The 21425-nt window shown below is 46.0% G+C and overlaps 1 long non-coding RNA gene across 2 annotated transcripts; it reads right to left on the bottom strand.

The window, feature by feature from the left end:
- Positions 1-14683: 14683 nt before the first annotated feature.
- Positions 14684-19859, bottom strand: LOC308529089. 2 transcript variants are annotated; one of them, XR_013996748.1, is made up of 3 exons: positions 19623-19859; positions 17365-17504; positions 14684-15663 (listed from the first exon to the last, which is right to left on the bottom strand). It is a non-coding gene; the product is annotated as an uncharacterized lncRNA (long non-coding RNA). The 2 variants fall into 2 exon arrangements; XR_013996749.1 differs by having other exon boundaries at positions 14684-15621; positions 19623-19851.
- Positions 19860-21425: the final 1566 nt, after the last annotated feature.

The raw sequence follows: 21425 nt of genomic DNA, 5'->3' as shown, positions 1-21425 counted from the left end.
TGGTGTTTCTCTCTCATCAATGTTTCTAACTCTCTATCCCTATCCTCTCCTCTCTGTAAAAAATCAATAAAAATGTATTAAAGAAACCCACGCAAAACAAAACTGGTTGACAGTTCAATTTTTTTGGTTTATTTGATTTCATTTTTCTATTGATAAATCAATTAACTGCTGTAGAAAAGATAAAAGAACTGGTTAACTGTTTTTTGTTTGTTTTCACTTCTCCACAAGAAATCAACAACCTTCAGCAGACTTAATGTATTTAAGCAAGTTGTCAGTTTGATTTCATTTCTTAATTGACAAAATTCTCAGTTACTCCCATTTTTTTTTTAAATATATTTTATTGAGTTTTTACAGAGAGGAAGGGAGAGAGATAGAGAGTCAGAAACATCGATGAGAGAGAAACATCGACCAGCCGCCCCCTGCACACTCCCCACCGGGGATGCGCCCGCAACCAAGGTACATGCCCTTGACCGGAATCGAACCTGGGACCTTTCAGTCCGCAGGCCGACGCTCTATCCACTGAGCCAAACCGGTTTCGGCATCAGTTACTCCCATTTTTGCATTATATGTGAATCTGAGCTAGTCGTCATAATGGTCTGTACAGTGACAAGTAGACGTGGTGGTGCTCTTAAAGCAGTGAGCATTTCTTCGCGATAACAATGATTGGGCTCAACAGTTTATTTCTTATTTTTTGAAATTGATTTTTAGAAAGAGAGAGAGAGAGAGAAGGGGGAGGGAGAGAAACATCGATTTGTTGTTCCACTTATTTATGAGTTCACTAATTAATTTCTGTATGTGCCCTGACCAGGGATCAAACCCACAACCTTGGTGTACCAGGACAATGCTCTAACCAACTGAGTTATCCGGCCAGGGCCATAATTTCTTCCCTTTTTTTTTAAAAATTAAATCTTCATTGTTCAGATTATTACAGTTGTTCCTGTTTTTTCCCCCCCAAAGCTCCCCTCCACCCGGTTCCCACCCCCCCTCCGCCCTCCCCCCCCCTCCATTGTCCTCATCCATAGGTGAACGATTTTTTTCCAGTCTCTTCCCGCATCCCCCTCACCCCTTTCCTCCCCAAGAATAGTCAGTGCACTCCCTTTCTATGCCCCTGATTCTATTATAATCACCAGTTTATTCTGTTCATCAGATTATTTATTCACTTGATTTTTAGATTCACTTGTTGAAAGATGTGTATTTGTTGTTCATAATTTGTATCTTTACCTTTTTCTTCCTCTTCCTCTTCTTAAAGGATACCTTTCAGCATTTCATATAATACTGGTTTGGTGGTGATGAACTCTTTTAGCTTTTCCTTATCTGTGAAGCTCTTTATCTGACCTTCAATTCTGAATGATAGCTTTGCTGGATAAAGTAATCTTGGTTGTAGGTTCTTGGAATTCATCACTTTGAATATTTCTTGCCACTCCCTTCTGGCCTGTAAAGTTTCTGTTGAGAAATCAGCTGACAGTCGTATGGGTACTCCCTTGTAGGTAACTAACTGTCTTTCTCTTGCTGCTTTTAGGATTCTCTCTTTGTCTTTTTTTAAATTTTTTTTATTTTTTAATTAAATCTTTATTGTTCAGATTATTACATTTGTTCCTCCCCCCCCCATAACTCCCCTCCTCCCAGTTCCCGCCCCACCCTCTGCCCTCACTCCCCACCCACTGTCCTCATCCATAGGTGCATGATTTTTGTCCAGTCTCTTCCCGCATCTTCCACACCCCTTTCCCACCCCAAGAATAGTCAGTCCATTCCCTTTCTATGCCCCTGATTCTATTATAATGACCAGTTTATTCTGTTCATCAGGTTATTTATTCACTTGTTGATAGATGCATATTTGTTGTTCATAATTTGTATCTTTACCTTTTTCTTCTTCTTCCTCTTCTTAAAAGATACCTTTCAGCATTTCATATAATCCTGGTTTGGTGGTGATGAACTCCTTTAGCTTTTTCTTATCTGTGAAGCTCTTTATCTGACCTTCAGTTCTGAATGATAGCTTTGCTAGATAAAGTAATCTTGGTTGTAGGTTCTTGGTATTCATCACTTTGAATATTTCTTGCCACTCCCTTCTGGCCTGCAAAGTTTCTGTTGAGAAATCCGCTGACAGTCGTATAGGTACTCCCTTGTAGGTAACTGAGTTTCTTTCTCTTGCTGCTTTTAAGATTCACTCTTTGTCTTTTGCTCTTGGCATTTTAATTATGATGTGTCTTGGTGTGGTCCTCTTTGGATTCCTTTTGTTTGGGGTTCTCTGCGCTTCCTGGACTTGTAAGTCTATTTCTTTCACCAGGTAGGGGAAGTTTTCTGTCATTATTTCTTCAAATAGGTTTTCAATATCTTGCTCTCTCTCTTCTTCTGGCACCCCTATAATTCAAATGTTGGTGCGCTTGAAGCTGTCCCAGAGGCTCCTCACGCTATCTTCGTATTTTTGGATTCTTTTTTCATTTTGCTTTTCTGGTTGGGTGTTTTTTGCTTCTTTGTATTTCAAATCTTTGACTTGATTCTTGCGATCCTTTAGTCTGCTGTTGGAACTCTGTATAATATCCTTTATTTCAGTCCGTGTATGCTTAATTTCTAGTTGGTCCTTTATCATAACCTCGAGGGTCTCACTAGATTTCTTGAGGGTCTCACTACATTTATCGGCAGTTTCTAGAAAGTTCTTGAAAAACCTTAAAAGTGTGGTTTTGAACTCTATATTCAGTCGTTTGCTTTCCTCCATTTCTGTCATTTGTGACCTGTTTCTTTGTCTCTGCATTTTTTATGCTTCCCTGTGTTGGTAGAGTGGCTTTGTGTGCTAGGTGTCCTATAGGGCCCAGTGGCTCAGCCTCCCCAGTTACCTGAGGTGGACACTATTGGTGCACCCCTTTGTGGGCTTTGTGCACAGTCTTGTTGTAGTTAAGCCTTGATTGTTGTAGGTATCACTGGGAGGAATTGACCTCCAGGCGAACTGGCTGTGAGAATCAGCTGTGTCTACGGTGGGAGAACTTCTGTGCTGAAGACACCCTTATGAGGCTAGACTTGCTTCAGTGGAGCTTTGATGCTCACTGAGTCTGCCCCTTGAGTGTGTCCCTTATGGATCTGAGGAGTTGTAATCTGGATGGTCCCACTCTAACCACTGGATGGTCCCACTCTAACCACTGGGTACACTGGCTCTTGGATCTCTAAGGAGGTGCTAATTTAGCCTCTGCTTGAGGCTACCCAGCAGGAGCTACGAGGAGATCTGCAGATTCCCCTTCCTTGTTTGGGGTTTGGAGGTGCCCAGATGAGGCCCAGCTGTGAAGCAAAGCAAGCTGCTGTGGGGCCTTGGGCCTTCTCTTGGAAGTTCTGGGTCTGTCTGGCCCAGCTGCAGTTTGTTAGGTAATTTTCAGATTGCAAAGGGCCAGGGCATTCATATGTAAAAGCCTTTGCCGAAGCTTGGGTGGGGCGGGGTCTGGGGGGATCAACAGGGCAGAGCAAGCAGCTATGGCTGATCCTCAGCCCTGCCCTAAGGGGCCCCGAGTCTCAGTGTCCTGATAATCGCTGCAAGCACCTTTGAGAGAAAGCCACCCTTGAGTTCCAAGTTCTGCCTGCTGCCAGACAGTCTAGTTTCTCCCCGTATGAGTCTGGGTCCCCAGAGACTCACCGGATCTGGAGTTCAGAGCAGTCGGGGGCTTGTGACTCCCTCCCGATTCAAAAAGACAGCCGCGTCCTCAGTTGCCAGCCCTTTCCGGGTGCGCCTCCATACCTCTGCACTTTACTTGCGCACCTCCTCTGAGTCTCAGTGTGCTTTTCTCTTTCCTTCTAGTTGTAGAATTTCCACTCAGCTAGCCTTCCTGTGGTTCTGGATGATGTCTGTTTTTTCTTTTAGTTGTATTTTTGAATTTGTTGTGGGAGGCAGCAATTTCCATGATTTCTTTTTTAAACACATTACAAGGGCCTTGTTGAGGGCTCAGAGTTAAACCCACATTTCTCACAGCATAAAAACAATGCTAAGGTACAATCCACAAAATAAAATTAGTTATTTGAGCAGTATTCCCATGAACCTACACATATTTTAAAATGTATTTGAATATTTTGCATTTCAAATACATCTTTTAAGTTTTATGCCCTTTTTAGTGCCACTTTTATTTTTTTGTGATTTTTATTTTAATGGAAAAATTGCCATTACTAATTGCTAATTACTTAGGCATGAAAATGCTTGTGGCAAAGATGTCTATATCAAAAATACCAGAAATGCCCCCAAATTATCACTTCTCCCTCTATTCTTATGCCTTATCTCATTTTCTTACTCATTTGTTTTATTATTTACTGTCTCTCTCTCCCCATTAAGATGTAAGTTCCCTAAGAATAGAGAGGCTGTCTGATTTGTTCATAGCTGTGTCTTGAAGGCCTGGCACCTGAGGAGTTGACTTCACAGTGAATCTGGCCCCTCAGGGTTTCTTCAATGGACATTTTCAAACTGCCTCTGGTATGTTTCTCATGTGTCACAGACTGATAATTTGTAAAATACAATTAAAAAGATATAAAATACCAACACCAATTTTTAAAAGTATTAGATTTAACAGATATAAAGGTTTCAAACACTCAATCTCTGCCCTTATGTTAGGGTAGGCAGCTGGTCAATTATTGACAAAAGAGAAGGGAGATAAACTGGCTGAGTCTGATCGACTAGGAAGCTACAGGTTCCAGACACTCCAGGGGATGATAGCTGTATCACCTCCGCCTCCCCAAGGGGATTAACATCCCTTCCTCCCCCTGAGTAGGGAGGAAGGACTGGCCCTCCAATCTCCCCAGGGACCAGTCTGGGGCTCCCTCAGATTACTAGGGGCAGGGAGAAATAGTAAAGGGGAAATTCCTCTGCTGAGGCATGTGCAGTAGAAGCCAAAATGTCAAACATAAAGGGGAGGTGTCTAGTCTGGGAAAAGGATCAGACAGAATAAGGGTGTGGAACCCCAGAAGATCCAGGAAAGGGATTGGTTAGGGGAGGGTTCAGCACAAGCCCGTGAAGAATTAGGAAGGTGATTGTTTAGTTTGAAAGAAAGCCTATTCTCTCCCAAACCCAAGGGGGAAGCTTAACAAAGGCCAGCAGTTCATTGTTTGTGCATTGGAGCACTCTCTCACCTATTAGCAGCTGCGGTTGAGCTGGAACTCAGCACTGGGTCGTGGCCTGGCACCATTGAGCACTGGTGGCAGATGTGCAGATGGGGAAATGAGACACAGGCAAGTGCAGCCAGGAACAAAGACTGCGCTGGACTACTTGGAGCCCAGGGTGATGGCACTGCAGTTCTGGGTCCTGAGCCCTCCTGGTGGGCACTTGTGCCACCAGGCCCAGGACTTCTTTTGCAGGGAGATGGATCTGAGCCACCTGGGGACAGTCCTTTGTTTCACTCCAATAAATCTGACACTACGCTCAAGTCCTCCTGTGCATGGGTCCCCGAAATGCATTTCTTGCGACTCTGTGAAAGAATCCTGTTTCCACCGGCAACACTTATATCTCTGTATACCGGTAACCAACTGTGGGCTGCCAGCAGTCTACAGGCCACATGCTGAAAAGCAGAGGACAGAATATACACAAAACAACCGAGAGCCAAGTGAAGCCCAAAGGAGCAACTCAGCTCTGAGCGAGGGACATGCCCAGTAACCTTCAGAAGAGTCACATCTTAGGACTGAGGCTGAAGAGGCATCACCTACTCCTTCCTCAGGAAGTTGAGGACAACCAGCCCTTCCCTCCTACCCTGCAGGAATGACCTGACTACTAGTCACCAGTGGAGAAGGTGATAGTGAGGCAAATGGCAGTTTGTCCTCAAGGTCACAGGTCTCCACTGTGTCTGAGGAAGGGCTAGAGCAGCCTGCAAGTCCCTGTACAAAAGGTGGGACAAAGAAGAAATGGAAGTGGAGGTGTTGCCCAAGAGGGACATAAATGTACCCTTTCTCACAACAGGGCCAGGTGAATATCAAGCCGTTGGATTTGCCACTTTTTCAACGCTAACTTCTTCCTATGCATTTCAGATCAAATCCTTGCTTCCCTTCTGAGATTCAAGTCCATCAGTTATCTTTTTCCCTTTTATATTTTACTAGAGGCCCGGTGCACAAAAATTTGTGCACTGGGGGGGGGGGGGGTCCCTCAGCCGGGCCTGTGCCCTCTTGCAGTCTAGGACCCCTCAGGGGATGACCACCTGCTGGCTTAGGCCCGCTCCCCAGGGGATTGGGCCAAAGATGACAATCAGACATCCCTCTGGCAGCCCTCGGGGGATGCCCACTTGCCAGCAGGGAGCAGACCTAAGCTGCAGTCAGACATCCTTAGAGCTGCTGAGGAGGCAGGAGAGGCCCCACCACCACCGCTGTACTGGCAGCCATCAGCCTGGCTTGTGGCTGAACAGAGCTCCTCCCATGTGAGAGCGCCCTGACCACCAGGGGGCAGCTCCTGCATTGAGCGTCTGCCCCCTGGTGGTCAGTGTGTGTCATAGTGACCAGTCATTCCCAGTCCTTTTGCTGTTAGGGTCAGTTTGCATATTACCCTTTTACTATATAGGATAGAGGCCTGGTGCACAGGTGGGGGCCAGATGGTTTGCCCTGAAGGGTGTCCCGGATCAGGGTGAGGGTCCCGCTTGGGTGCCTGGCCAGCCTGGATGAGGGGATGATGGCTGTTTGCAGCTGGTCACACCCCCTTCAGGGTGGGGTCCCCACTGGGGTGCCTGGCCAGTCTGGGTGAGGGGCTGAGGGCCGTTTTCAGGCTGGCGGATGACTGAAGCTCCCAACCTCTCCTTTTTTTCGTTCTTTTTTTTTAATTCTGGGATTTATTTACCTTCTGTCACTGGAGCTGAGAGCTGGCTTTAGCTCTGAGGCTCGGCTCCAGCTCTGAGATCTCGGCTGCTGAAAGCAGGTCTCTGGGTTTGTTTGGGTTCTATAATTGTAACACTGTTGCAGTACTGCTAGCTCCAGCTCTGATGGCTGAAAGCAGGTTTCTGGGGTTTATTTACCTTATATAATTGCAACATTGTTTCTTAGACTGCAGCTCAGAGGCCAGCAGTGGCAGGCGGGGAACCTTGGCTTCCTCCATCACTGGAGCAAGCAAGCCTCCTGTTCGCTTCAGCTGCCTGGCTGCCGGACGCCATCTTGGTTGGCAGTTAATTTACATATCTTGCTGATTAGCCAATGGGAAGGGTAGCGGAGTTACGGTTAATTACCATGTTTCTCTATTATTAGATAGGATTCATTTTCCACCCCGTTGTCTGGGTTGTCTAAGACACCCTCCATACCTCAACAATATTCAGGTAACTTCAGATCTTGTCAGTGCTGTCTCCTAACTCTCCATCCAACGTGTTACCTATTCTTTATTCCCACCGCCACTGTCCTAGGTAAAGCCTTCATTTCTTACCTAGATCACAAGAATTCCTTACCAAGTCTTCAAATACAAGTTCTGCCTTTTTTCAATTCATAGATTAGATAGATTTAGTAATTTTTAAAAATCCCACAAAGTGGTGGAGAGAATTTTGTGCTGAGAATGAAAAGGTTGTGTTGATGGACTATAAACTTTGTAGCAGGTTGAAAATTTGAAGATGGGAAATAGTATGACAGTGGACCAAATGAAAGGAATCAGAGGAAGAAAATAGTGGTCCTGCTAAAGAAGACAAAGTTGGAACTAAACGACCCTGAATAATGAACAGTCTCCCCGGTATCAGTGGAGTGCATGGGTCACCCAGGTGGACCTCGTGCTTACTCTGGGAAAGTGGACTCAGTATCCTGAGGGCCAACCAAGGTGGAAGGTCACAGGACTAGTAGTTTTCTGTCCCTCCCACCACCCCACCACCCACCAAAAATGCCGAACTCCCCCAAACTACACACATCAAATGGCTTTTTACTTTCTTTCCAGAGCCCATCCTAGCTGGGTCCAACAGTTTACTTTGGAGGGGGCAGAAAACAGTAATGCAGGAGGTGGCCAGGAGCTGTAGTCACACTGGATTACCTGTAGTCATCTAAACGTCATACTCTAGTCTAGAATAGCCCTTTACACCTTGCTTCTGCTCTGACTTCTATTTCTCTCATCCATTTCGGAATTACTTTCAGTTTCAGGACAATCAACAACCTCCTTTCTGAAGCATGAGGATGAGTTAGGTGTGTCCTCCTCCAGCATCTCATAGCATCTTTCATATACATCTACTATAGCTATTAAGACTGTCTCCCAAATTGGCTATAAGATTTTAAAGGATAGGAGCCATGCTCAACTAATCTTTAAATTCTCAACAACTAGCACAACGAGCTCAGAATCTAAATGGTATTTATAAATTTATATTCAATTTAAAAGAATAATCAAATGCTACAAGTAAACCGCGAGCGCATCAAATTCAACACTCTCATTTTCAGATGAGAAAACTAAGGTTCATAATGGTGAAGTGACTTACCCAAGTCACAGAGGAAGGGATGGTTAAATGGCAACTGCTGCCTCTCAGCAGACTCAGGACAATGCCTGGTAAATAAAAACATTCCGCAAGTATTGGTGGGATGAAGTCCCTTCTTTAAATTCAGTTATTAATATACACCAGAACCTCAAAATTTATTACACTAGCAATCCACATCAGCAGTGAAAAAATAATCTTCACTTGGAAACAGGTAAAAGAGAAGGAAGGAAAATAAAGACACACTGGGTCTTCCTACTCATGCTAAGCTCCCTTGAAGTCCTCAATCACTTTACAAGGCACAGCGATAGCATGCTCTCAGTACCTTGAGGCTATTTACTGTCCTTTAAACAAACCAATTAAAAAATATGTATATTTTTTATTAATTTCAGAGATGAAAGGAGAGAGATTCAGAGAGATAGAAATCAATGATGAGAGATAATACTTGACCAGCTGCCTCCTGCAGGCCCCACACTGGGGATCGAGCCTGCAACCCAGGCATGTGACCTGACCGGGAATCAAATCCCGGCCTCCTGGTTCATAGCTCGATGCTCAACCACTGAACCACACCAGCCGGGCCAAACCAATTGTTATAGGAGGTCACGGTCACTTCCTATGTATGTGAGGATTGCGTTCGCTAAGCAAAAAGATGGTCTTGTTTAAGAACCAATTATTTTTTCCTTAAAATTCAGCCTGATATTTTGTTCACATAGTTTCTGGTGTCATGACCTGTTCAGTTATAGCGAAGAAACGACCTGGAGTTAGAAAACATGGGGCTTCCCTCCTGCTCTGCTGCTCTCTGCCACAAGGACCGGGCGCTTCCTCCCGGCTCCCTCAGAATCAGAGGTCTCCTTGGTTAAGTGATGGCACCAAGGCAGAGAGGGGCTGGCTGACCCTTCCATCGAAAGCATTCTACGATTCTAAGTGCCAATCTTGAGGTAACTTTCTAGAAATGGTTTTATGGAGACAAATGAAAAATCGATTTTTTTTAAAAAGCGCTAATTGGTAATTTAACAATTTATTGTACCACTTAAACATGTAGATATGTCGGTAAGCAATCGGAGCATAAAAGATGGACCTTTTACCTGTCTTAGAGAAGCTCACATCGAGCAAGTGGAGAAATACCTGACAATAAATGCAACAAATTAATGGATGTACAAAGGATCGAGGAGACAAAAAAAAGTGAAATTTCTCTTTTTAGTAGGTCTGGGAGTGGTGGCACCTAGGAACCTTAACTCTTAAAAAACACTACAAATAATTCTAATACACAGCCTGGTTGACGAGCATTTCTGGGAGTGAGTGGGTTTTCCTGCGACCACTTAGCAAAGAACTGACCATGTAATAGCTTTGAATGACTTTCAATATGAATGAAGTGTCTACAGGAAAAGGCAGGCTTTAACAGAGACGACCAAGCAAAGATGCTGTGTGGAGTCTTTCAATAAAAGAGCTGAGCCCAGTGCTCTGGGGAGGGAGCCAAGATCAGGAAGAGAGCAGCTCAGTGAAAACTGGTGTGTAATTTAAAGGCAGCAGAGACCTGTGCAGCAACTGATGGCTGGATGCCTTAGTCCATGCCCTTAGGACAGTGGTCGGCAAACCGCGGCTCGCGAGCCACATGCGGCTCTTTGGCCCCTTGAGTGTGGCTCAGTACAGTGCGATTGAAACTTCGTGGCCCATGTGCAGAAGTCGGTTTTCGGCCTGGGCGAGTCTATTTTGAAGAAGTGGCATTAGAAGAAGTGGGGGGTGTTGGTCGGTCAGTCGGTCGGTCAGGCGACAGGAGACGCAGCACGGGGGAGCCGCGCATGATTCATGCACAAGTTGAGTGAGCCAGTCAGTCAGCAGTCTCATTGTGCAGTGGTTAGGTATGCTGAGATGGTTTGGACATATAGAGAGGATGAACGAAAGGAGATAGACGAAACAAGTATACAAGACGAGTGTGGATGGGAGAGTTGGAAGGGGTCGACCTCAGCGAACATACCTCAATCAGACTGAGGACGTTTTTAGCAAAGGCCAGCTTAGGAGTACCTTAATTAAGTTAATAACAATGTACTTACCTATATAGTTTAAGTTTAAAAAATTTGGCTCTCAAAAGAAATTTCAATCGTCGTACTGTTGATATTTGGCTCTGTTGGCTAATGAGTTTGCCGACCACTGCCTTAGGATATCGGTGTTGCTACACCCATATCTATAAAATACCGTATGTCTCACACTGGAGTCCGACAATAAAGGGAAAAATGACACACAGAACAAAGACAGGACCTGACATCTGATGTCCATTAATGCTGATGTCCTTCCTGGGTCCCAGGAAATAAAGATTACTTGCATTCTCAGGGAGACAGCATTTTCAGAGGAGAAACCCCAACTCACCTGAAACTTGGTCATGCCCTCCTCGCAGCACAGTCCTGGGAAGCCGGAGCTAGCAAAAGAGAAACATCCACGAAAGTCAAGTCCCCCAGCTCCTGCTCCTGCAGGAAACCCTCTCGAGGCGCCTGTCCTGTCTCCCCGCGCGGTCCCCCTCACTCTCTCCACTGAGCTTTGGGTCATCAGACCAAGCGCCCCCCTCCCCCCTTCTCCCCAGGTACATCCTGCTGCCCCTAGCAGCTCCAGGATGTGTCCACTTTCCGCCCTCAAGTTCTAGCTGGAGCAGTAGGGGCTCTCGGGTTGGAGGTATCGTCTATCGTGATGAATTCTGGATGCCTGCGACACCTTACTCAACCTGACTCATTTATTGGGGTGCAGGGCTCAGATGCAACCCTTTAATGAGGACAGTGTTGTGGGGACAGAAACCTCGGCCCCTCACGGGAGCCCCGCTCGACTGCCTCGTGTCCACTGAAACCTCCTTGAAAGAAGGCCAGTCACCGGGCAGAAAAGGCCAACCACGAAGCCCCCAGGAGCGCGGGTGAGAGCAGGGCCCTCGGAGCTGCAGCGGCGTCGCAGCGCCCGGTCGCTGGTGCGCCTCGGACCGCACCTCCCGGGTCGCGCGCCCTCCCCCAACAGCCAGCCTCTCCGCGGGCCTCCCGCGCCCCACGGCCCGCCGCCTCTCTGCGGGCGGTGCCAGCTGCCAGCCGCCACCCGCCGCTCACCTCCCACGTGAATCCAGTGCCTGGAAGCGGCGTCTCCGCCCGCGAGGGGCTCTGAACTACAAGTCCCAGAAAGCCGCGGGAGGGCCACGGACACTTCCGGTGTACACTTCCGGTGCCCGTCCCCTGTTCCCCTGGCTTCCCGGGCCCTGCGTGGAGGTGTCTGGGCTCCTACTTCCAGCGGACTGCTTTTAACTGTTCGTTGAGAGTTCATTTACGTTATTATTATTTTTAAATTAAAAACGGGTAAGATTTATTTTAGAAATGCCCATTAAAGTGTTTTTCACATTTTGTTAATGTGCTCCTGGGGGAAAAGAACGTAAATATCACCCGTAATTTCGTCTTTACCTGTAAAAATATTCTGAACCGAATAAATGCCATTCGGCATCTTCATCTGCCTCCTGAAGTTCATTAGGTTAGCAAATATTTGAGGCCTCACTGTGTTCTAGGAACTGTTAAAGACGCTTAAAGAAAAATCAGTCTGGATGTTAAATAGTGGAAGAAACAAGCAATACTTAATTTTGATAAAGAAGTGGTATAGTGTGTTATAAGGTGACATGTGTTATGGAGAAAGTAGAGCTGAGTCGGGGATTGAGGGATGGTAGTGCAATTTTAAATAGGAATTTTTGGAGCCAAGACTTTGAGGAAATGAAGGAATCAGTCATGTGCCATTCAGCAGTCACAAGTCTTTCCAGGATTTTTTAGTTATAGGAGGGAGGACTTGGGAGAAATGGGGCTATTCCATTTGGCTGAAACCAGAAGTCCCTGTTTTAAATTTTGACCTATTCATATGATGGTCTTTGGCGCCAATTCAATGCCAACTGGATTCCGGATTCCCCAACTTGGGGTGTGTGAGGAAAGAAACTATTCAGTGCAAAACAGCTCAATTGTGATAAAGCACAACTGTGAAAACACCAGGGCTGTGCAGCATCCCTGGGGCCAGGTGGCTCTGGGACCAGGCCCTTCTGTGACTGGGCAGCGCTACTCTGCTCCTTGATGGTCTGTTCTGCTCCCTGCCAGCCTGCTTTGCTAAGCTGGGGACTTTTGGTGGGGCTCTGGTGCAGGCTAAGTCCAGCTGCTGCTTTTCCTGGCCAGGGACCTCCTGGTAGGAGCTGTAAAGTGATTTGTGGTTGGTTGCTGCCTGTGCTGGGCTTGGAAGTACTGGGCGAGGCTGTGCTATGATCTGATGCTGGCTGCCGTCTGTGCCGGACTCGGATTCGGGGCTGCTTAGCAAGAGGCCCTGGGCGTGCTGAGGCCAACTGCTGCTTGTTGGGCTTTGTGGATTTGGGGGAGATTGTAGGAATGTCTTCAGCCTGGGGCAAGGCTGGCTGCTCATGTGGAAAAGCCGCTGGAGTTGGTTCAGGCTTGTATGTGATTTGGGTGGGGCGTGTCTGCAAATCACCAGTGTTAACTAGGTTGATGGAGATGCAGATTTGGTGCCTGCCTTCACCTGCAGGTGGATGTGGGGAGCTCTCCACAAAGGAATAATGGTGCCTTCCAGCACTTCCTCTGCACCTCCCAGGCTGTGTGTGGGGCTGCTCAACAATGGACAGTGGTGCCTAACAGCCCTTCTGTCCTGGAGAGAGCTGCCCCTCTAGCCCTCCCCTGAAGCCAGATGATTCAGTTCCTCCATGTATGTCCCTGGTACTTTGCTGGTCCTTTACTGGAGCTTAGGGTTTGTGTTTATGAATGAGTGTTTGCTCTGACCCTTTAAGACAGTGGTTCTCAATCTTCCTAATGCCGCGACCCCTTAATACAGCTCCTCATGTTGTGATGACCCCCAATTTCATTGTTACAAATTGAACAGAATTAAAGCATAGTGATTAATCACAAAAACAATATGTAATTATATATGTGTTTTCCGTTGGTCTTAGGCAACCCCTGTGAAAGGGTCATTCGACCCCCAAAGGGGTTGCGACCCACAGGTTGAGAACCGCTGCTTCAAGAGAAAACTCGCATCTACAGCAGCCCTCTGTCTTACCAGAATAGAATCCCTGTTGATTTTTCACAGAAATTGTGGGGACTCCTCTTCCTGGAACTAGTGCTCTGGACTGGGAAGCCCAGTGTGGGGTTGAAACCCCTTGCTCCTCAGGGTGGACCTCCATAGCTGAGATATCCCTCCTAATCCTTAACCTCCACAGGTGGCTTTGGGATCAGCCTGTTTCACGTCTCCACCCCTCCCTCCAGTCTTGAAGTTGCTTCTTTCTACTCTTAGAGGAATTCTGTCGAGCTAATCTTCAGGTGGTTCTCAAGAGTGGTTGTTCTATAATTTAGTTGTAATTTTGATGTGATCATGAGTAGTGTTTCCCTATCCTGTCATCAAGACCAGAAATCCTCATTATTCATTATTTTAATGACACAAATATTCACCATGAAATTCATCTAGGTGGCTAAGATTAATAAAAAAGGAAATTCCTCCCCAAAACCAATTTCTTTCCTCTAATAACATTCAATTTTCATCTACTAAAAAATATATATATATTAGAGTGGATTATCCTTCCAAGTTTCTTTATTTGTGTTTCTGTGTGTGTGTAGGAGGAAGAGGATAGTATTGTTGGAGGGCTGGATCTTCACTATTGACTACAAATCTGGGCTCAGTAATAAGGACAGTTGTATCCTTTCTAGGTGATTTCAACCCTAAGATACTACTATTGTCAAAAAGGGAGTGGATGGCATTGTGTCTCCTAGGGAGGAGTCATTTTAATAGAGGGCATGATAATAGTCTTAAGATTCTCAAAAAAATTCAGTTTTCTGCTCTTTGGGTATAAGCAAATTATTTCTATCTTTGTTAGCCCTGGAGGATTGAAGTGAATCAGTACACAGACCTCAAATCTTTGCAGGGGGAGAAAGGAACCTTCTTTTGTAAGGAAAGGTTAGGGCTTCTGCTGTGGACATGGGTGATTTATTAGACTTGGTTTTTGAGGAAGGGTATCACCCAGTTAATACGGTGTTTGATAGGAGTATTATTAAAGTATTTAGATTTGCCTCATGATTTCTGCCCAGCAGTCTTAAATGCAAAACAAGATTAATTTGAATATACAGGGAAGAAAAGAACCTTGGGATTGACAAAGGCTATTTTTTTATTTTTTATTTTTTTAAAGACTGATAGTATCAACTAAAAACTTGAAATTTGTATCTGCCACACACAGAACAATCTCCAAGTGTGCACTACATTAATGGAAGTACCTTGGGAAATTAGGTCAAAATAAACTGACAGAAACTATGAAACAAACATGATAATGATAATAAACAAGACATTTATTTTTCATACTCATTTGGAAGAAATGGGAAAAGTCAGTTTGCCCTACCTAATGATAGTCTTTCTGAAAGAGTCTCCATTCACTCCATAGAATTGGGTAGGTGGCTTGATCTCAGAAGATTTTGTAGTTAATTAATAAAGAGAATTCCTGTTGAAGAATGTGGTCAAAGGGTGAGTCTTTGTGAGCAGCTTCGCTGGTGCACAGCCAGACTCCCTCTCTGAGTGAAGCTTTTCCCACATTGGCCACATAGATATGGTGTCTCTCCTGTGTGGATTTTGCCATGCAGTATGCAATTTCCTCTGGTATGGAAACTCTTTCTGCACTGTACACAGGCATATGGTTTCAGGCCTGTGTGGACCCTGATGTGGACAATTAAGCTTCCTTTCTGACTGAAGGCTTTTCCACACTGATCACATCTATAGGGCTTCTCGCCACTGTGAACTCTTCTATGAACAGCAAGGTTACTCTGATTCCTGAAACTTCTCTGACAAATTGCACACTCGTAGGGTTTCTGTCCAGTGTGGAGTCTTTCATGAACAGCCAGACTACCTCGTTGACTGAAACTTTTCCCACACTCCTTGCACTGATAAGGCTTCTCTCCTGTGTGTATTCGCTGATGTGTAACAAGATTGCCTTTGGCCCTGAAGCTTTTTCCACAATGGGTACACTCAAAGGGCTTTTGACCAGTGTGGATTCTCTCATGTAACGTTAGGCTACCCTTTTGCCTGAAGGATTTCCCACATTCCTGGCACTCATAGACCCTCTGTCTCACACCAGGTGAATCTTCCTGTAGTGCCTTAAAATCTGGGGATTTTTGTTCCAGCTTCTCTCTTCTGAAAGAATTCTGGAAGTCCCAGCTTGAGGATCCTGTGGCCTCAGTGTGATCATATTTGTGGTGGGCTTCTGTCATCACATCTGGTAAAATGAGAGGGAAGCCAGGTAAGATGCACTAATATGCTGAGTGAGAAGAATAGGGAAGAAAGAAACAATGCTTTGTTGAGTGCTTATTATGTGCCAGACATTACACAGTGAACTTTGCATAGATAATTTAACAGTGAAAACAATCCTGTGAGATGCTACAGACAAGGATATGAAAGCACAGAGAGGTTGTCAAAGATTATGCATTTAGGTTAGCATAGAGCTGAGATTCAAACACAGGCATATTCCACTGCCTCTGTATTTTGTTTAATTTAGCCTCCCACATAATCTTGGGATACAGGATCACATAGAGCCCCATATCCAAATTTTATCTGACTTCAAACAGGTGAGGATCCAGGTTGGGAAGGGCCTAAAGCTTTAAAATTTTGGAGGCACTTCATTAGGAAAAAGTACAAAAGTGGGAACAGGGCCTTGAAGAGACCATGCAAGAGAGGAATCCTGAAACTTAGATTTCATTAGCTTTCATGAAAAATCCACTTCTGCACTAGTCTGCTTTCCTGACAGTGGAGTAAACTCCATGACATCAGAAAATATGTAGTAGAATACTTGGTACTTTTAAAAAATATATATATTTATTGATTTTTGAGAGAGAGAGAAAGAGAGAGAGAGAGAGAGAGAGAGAGAGAGAGAAAAGAAGGGAGAGGGATAGAGAGAGAAACCTGTATGAGAGAGAAACATCGTCACCAATCGGCTGCCTCCTGCACCCCCCGCCCCCACAGGGGATTGAGCCCACAGCCCAAGCATGTGCCCTGATGGGGAATTGAACTGGAAACCTCTTGGTTCCTGGCTCTATGCTCAACCTTTGAGCTACACCGGCAGGGCAGAATCCTTGGTACTTTACACTTATTGTCTCTAATTCCTGCAACTCGGCAGGGTAGAGCCAGTTGTCCTGTTTCATAGATGAAGACCCTGCAGTTCAATGAAGTTAAATAATTTGCTGATACTCCAGCTTGAGCCAGAACAACTACAGTATCTGATCCAAGGAATTTTTCCCTTTAAAATTCATGCTACTTCAGTCTACTAAGCTATGGTGGAATTGAAATCAGTTTTGGTTTAGAAGTTATTCTCAAACAATTCCTATGCAGCTGTTGACAGTATTTTCCAATATTGCCCTGTATCTGAGTCTTCTACTGCCCTTAAATATGGGTCCAATTTATCACTACCCCAGATTAACAGTTTCCTTGGAGTCATCCTAGGGCAGTGGTTCTCAACCTTCTGGCCCTTTAAATACAGTTCCTCATGTTGTGACCCAACCATAAAATTATTTTCGTTGCTACTTCATAACTGTAATGTTGCTACTGTTATGAATCGTAATGTAAATATCTGATATGCAGGATGGTCTTAGGTGACCCCTGTGAAAGGGTCGTTTGACCGCCAAAGGGGTCGTGACCCACAGGTTGAGAACTGCTGTCCTAGGGAGATTTTTCTCATTGTTCCTCTGCCTTACCCTTCCTTACTCAGTGACTGCACTGAGATTTAAAGCTGCTCATTCATTTTCTGAGAAACTACCTCAAGTTTATCTCCATATCAGGATTGTTTTCTGCTGTTTCTACTGTTATTTCTAACTCGAAGTTGCAGGCTTTTCCTATAACCCCCAGAAATGGTGAGCTCCACCCAGGAATGTCTCCTCTGCGTCCTCAGCCTGCCAACCAGTGCTGAGGACAGGGACACTCCATATGGGGAGCTGAGGGCATCCCAGTGATCAACTGACTCACTCACTGAAGAATGCTACATTCTGGGCATATCGTCCATGACAGTCCAGCAGGGTAGCTGTTGGAAATCCAAACATGTCCACTCCTGCTGTATGACCTTAATCACCACCTCTTCATATGCTGCTTCCATAGGCTGTTCTTGAGCACCTGAGGAGGAAAACACCGAAGAAACAAACAAAAACAAAATAGAACAAAAACAGGAGAGGGCAGGAGAATTGATGAGTGAAAAGATTAAAGTCAGGAGCCCGTTTGGGGTACAAGTAAATGGAAGACTCTGGATGGACTGCTGTAATGTTAGTCACTTATAATGTAACAGAAAAATGGCCTTAAAGGTACCATGACCACACACAAATGAGCCCAGGGGGAAGCAGGTGGAAAAGGAGATAACATGTACACACATATCTCTCTCCTCCTGCCAATTCTAAGATAATGGGCACTCCTGTTTGTTCCTTCGCCTTGGTATGTGATTATAATCTCCTAATTCCTTCCCCTATCTAACCATCTGCTATTTGGATAGCCTCCAGAATATAAAAAACTCAATATTCAGACTTCATGATTGGTTCTACGATAGAAATGGCTGTGGTCCTCCTCTGCAGTTCCCCCTAAGTTATAAGGACAGAATACGATATTTCATATGTTACCTTTAAGCAATTCTTAGGAGGCTCCAGATCCAGACCTTCCCCTCTCCTACTCTTCAAGATATGAGGGAAGTGTACGTACTTGTCAGTACTTGGACAAGGAAGACCTACTTTGGAATCCAAAACCTAGCCCAAGGCATTCCAACTAGGGTGAGTAATTTGCCCAAATTCTCAGAGCCAGTAAGGAGTCAAGGTTGAAGAAAGATTCAAATCCAAGGTTTTCAGTATACAAAGCCTATGCCTTTAGACTAGACAATTCTCTAGTTCCTCATCATTAAAGAGCTGGTGGCAATTTTTATAACATGGAACAGAATGGAACAGCTCTTGGCCAGACTTTACTACTCATCTAGATCCTAGGAATTCTCTTGCCCCATGTTACCTTTTTCTATTTTTTCACTTTGGAATATTCTCTTCTTACCAGGATCCTGATTGCCACATTCTTACACTTTTTTACAGTGGTTCTGGTGTATAATCTTTGTTTCCCTCCAATATGTCTCATCAAAATGCTGGCCACCCGGTTTAATGAAATGGAAGCGTGATGCTGCAGTTCTCTGCTTTGTTAACTGAAGCACGTGGTCTTCTTGTCAACTGCACATTCTGCTACTTGTTATGGTGACTGAAGAGGCATTTCAAACTCTTACTTGGAGGACTCACCTCCAACCGGGAATACAAGCTGCAAAGGAATCCCTGATACTACAGGACATTAATTTGGAAGTCCCAGGTGTCACTGCTCAACAACTGCACATTCGCCAAGAGTCAGTGGAAAGCCCCTGGCACCTGCTGCCTGAGGTTGGACTCTGTCCCTGCGGAATCCAGCAAACAGAGTTTGGTCAGAACAGGTGGGTAGAACTCACAGCTCTGCCTCTTCACAGACTATGAGCTCTTCAACAAGTAATAAACTCAGCTGCATCTCAGGAACTTCCTTGATTAATAAAGGGAAACTCTTATTTTTCTCCTGGCATCACATGTCTGAGGAATTAATTTCCTGCAGAATTTGGAGACAGTGGCTTTGTCATAGAAAATATTGCCTTTCCAAGCAGAATGGCTATTTACCCTTTGGAAAGTTCAGAATTGGGCCACGAGAGACTTGGATTTCTGCCTTGGCTCCCCACTCCCCCTTGCGACCTTGGGCACATAACCAAACAATCCTGCCTCTATTTCCTCACTTATTAAGTAGGTTAATAACAGTTCCATATCAGGTAATTCCTGGGAGAATAAAAGAACCAAATGTGACAATACCTATGATTTAAGGCCTGAAGTTGACAGCCCTTAAGGAGAGGATGAGAGGAGGGGGTGACTGCTGTCTCTGGGACCTCCTGGGGCACAGTTTCAGCATTAGAGATTCTGGGCGGGGTGATTATTTTCTCCGCACGACTGAGTCCACTTGGTCCGTTCTCCCATTTACCCTCCCTAGAGAGGCTGCAAGTTTCCTGTCCATCTGAACCCTCACGCAGGCCCAGGGTACACCTGTCTGTGACCGGCCCCTCCCGCGACTCCGGGATGAGGGTCCTTCCACGCGCCCTGCCCTGCACAGCGGTGGTCGGAGGGACCCCTGCTCCTAGGGGCTGACTCCCCCTCCCTCCTCAGCATCCCCATGCATGCCCTGCGTGCCGGCCCTCAACCCCACCTCCGGTCCAGCTGGACGCTTCCTGCAGCCGCAGACTTCTCCCCTTGCGGCTGGCCTCCTTTGCAGCGGGCAGGCTTGCCCTGCTCAGGGTCGTGGGGGCAGCAGGGGGCCCCGGGGGCCGCCTGCCAGCCTGGCCCTGGCTCACCTGGGTGCCCTGACCTGCCAGCAGACTCACTCACCACAGCCGTGCAAGCCCACGGACAGACAAAGGCCAGCGCCGGTCCGCAGCAGCGCGCCTGCGAACAAACCAGACTACAACTCCCAGGAGGCTCTGCGTAAACCAGCCCTGCAGGCCCTGGGCCTCCGCGGCTAACTTTTTCAGAGCACTGTGGGAAATGTAGTTCTGGGGGGAGCCAGGCCGCTGCCGGAGGTGGGGACTTGTTCTCAGACTAGAGCCAGGGGGAATGGACAACCTGGTGAAGCTGTCTGCTGAGGAATATAAGGTTCTTGCAGGGCACGGTGGAAGGGAACAAAGTGTTGGGGAGAAGTTGATTGATAAAGCCTTGGGTATTTAGGGGTTATGTGTTGAGTGCTGTGTTAGATAGGACAAGGGTCCCAAGGTCTGGGCAGTTTTTACTAAATGTTATTCCTGCTAAATGTAAAAGGCTAAGCTCCCTTTGGGAGACAGAGCTTTGGATATGAATCCCCTGTCTCCTTTACTTCTGCAAGTAAATAAAACTACCTTGCGACCACGGTGGGGTGGCTCGATCTTGAACAGAGCACCCCAAGAGGTGAACCTGAGTAGGTAACAAATTTGGTGACTTCAGATGGGCCTCTTAAAAGGACTCCCTCTCCACCTGGTGTGGATGCTTGGCGAAGCAGCTGGCAGGTGCCTGGGTATGTGCTGGACCGAGGACCTTTCTGTGGGAGACTCTCACCTGGTGCTGACCACCAAAAGGGCTTCCTGGCCTGCCTCACAGGGAAGCCGAGTGGCCACCTGAACCTGTTTCATTCAGCACTTTACTAGTAGAAGGGAGGTGGGTAGGTCAGCCTAGTGGCTGCTTTAATTAGCATATCTCATTTTGGGTATAGGGTTGTTGGAGAGGTAATTTCAGTTTTGGTTCGTGCTTGGTTTCTGGTTGGTTGGGCAGGAACTGTCTCTGAAAAGATAGATTCAGAGCCCAACTTAGGTCTAACTCTGGGGAGTCAAGGAATGCCTGTGGAGCAGTCCAAGACATCCTCGGGTGACAGTCTCTGGTCCGGTTGTCTGATTGTTCTGCAAAAGCTGGATTTTGTTCTTTGTGTGACCTTGTTTGTCTTTTTTTTTAAAAAAAATATATTTTATTGATTTTTTACAGAGAGGAAGGGAGAGAGATAGAGAGTTAGAAACATCGATGAGAGAGAAACATCGATCAGCCGCCTCCTGCACACACCCCACTGGGGATGTGCCCGCAACCCAGGTACATGCCCTTGACCGGAATTGAACCCGGGACCTTTCAGTCCGCAGGCCGACGCTCTATCCACTGAGCCAAACCGGCTTCGGCGACCTTGTTTGTCTTATATGTAAATGTACTGGACTTGCAAAATGAAGCAGGTAGAATCAACCAGGTGCATGTATTTTGAGTAATAAAAGCCAAAAGGTTGGGCTTCCTAGCAACAAGGTGTGGGAGGAAGGTGGAAATGACACAGGGAAATGAACTTTTTTTAGTAAGATTTTAGAGTGGTCTTAACAAGTAATATACTGGTTTCATGTCCATTCATTTGCAGGATGGTTTTGAGATCACTGACTCTGGGCAAGTGCACAGTCATGCATTCCTGTCAGAGCCCGGGCAGGTCCAGAGGCTCATGAGACCTCAGCTTCTT

The sequence above is a fragment of the Myotis nattereri genome, assembly GCF_964212035.1.
Source record: "Myotis nattereri genome assembly, chromosome: 13".
In the NCBI taxonomy this organism is placed as follows: Eukaryota; Metazoa; Chordata; class Mammalia; order Chiroptera; family Vespertilionidae; genus Myotis; species Myotis nattereri.
This window is presented reverse-complemented; position numbering and strand designations above follow the sequence as displayed.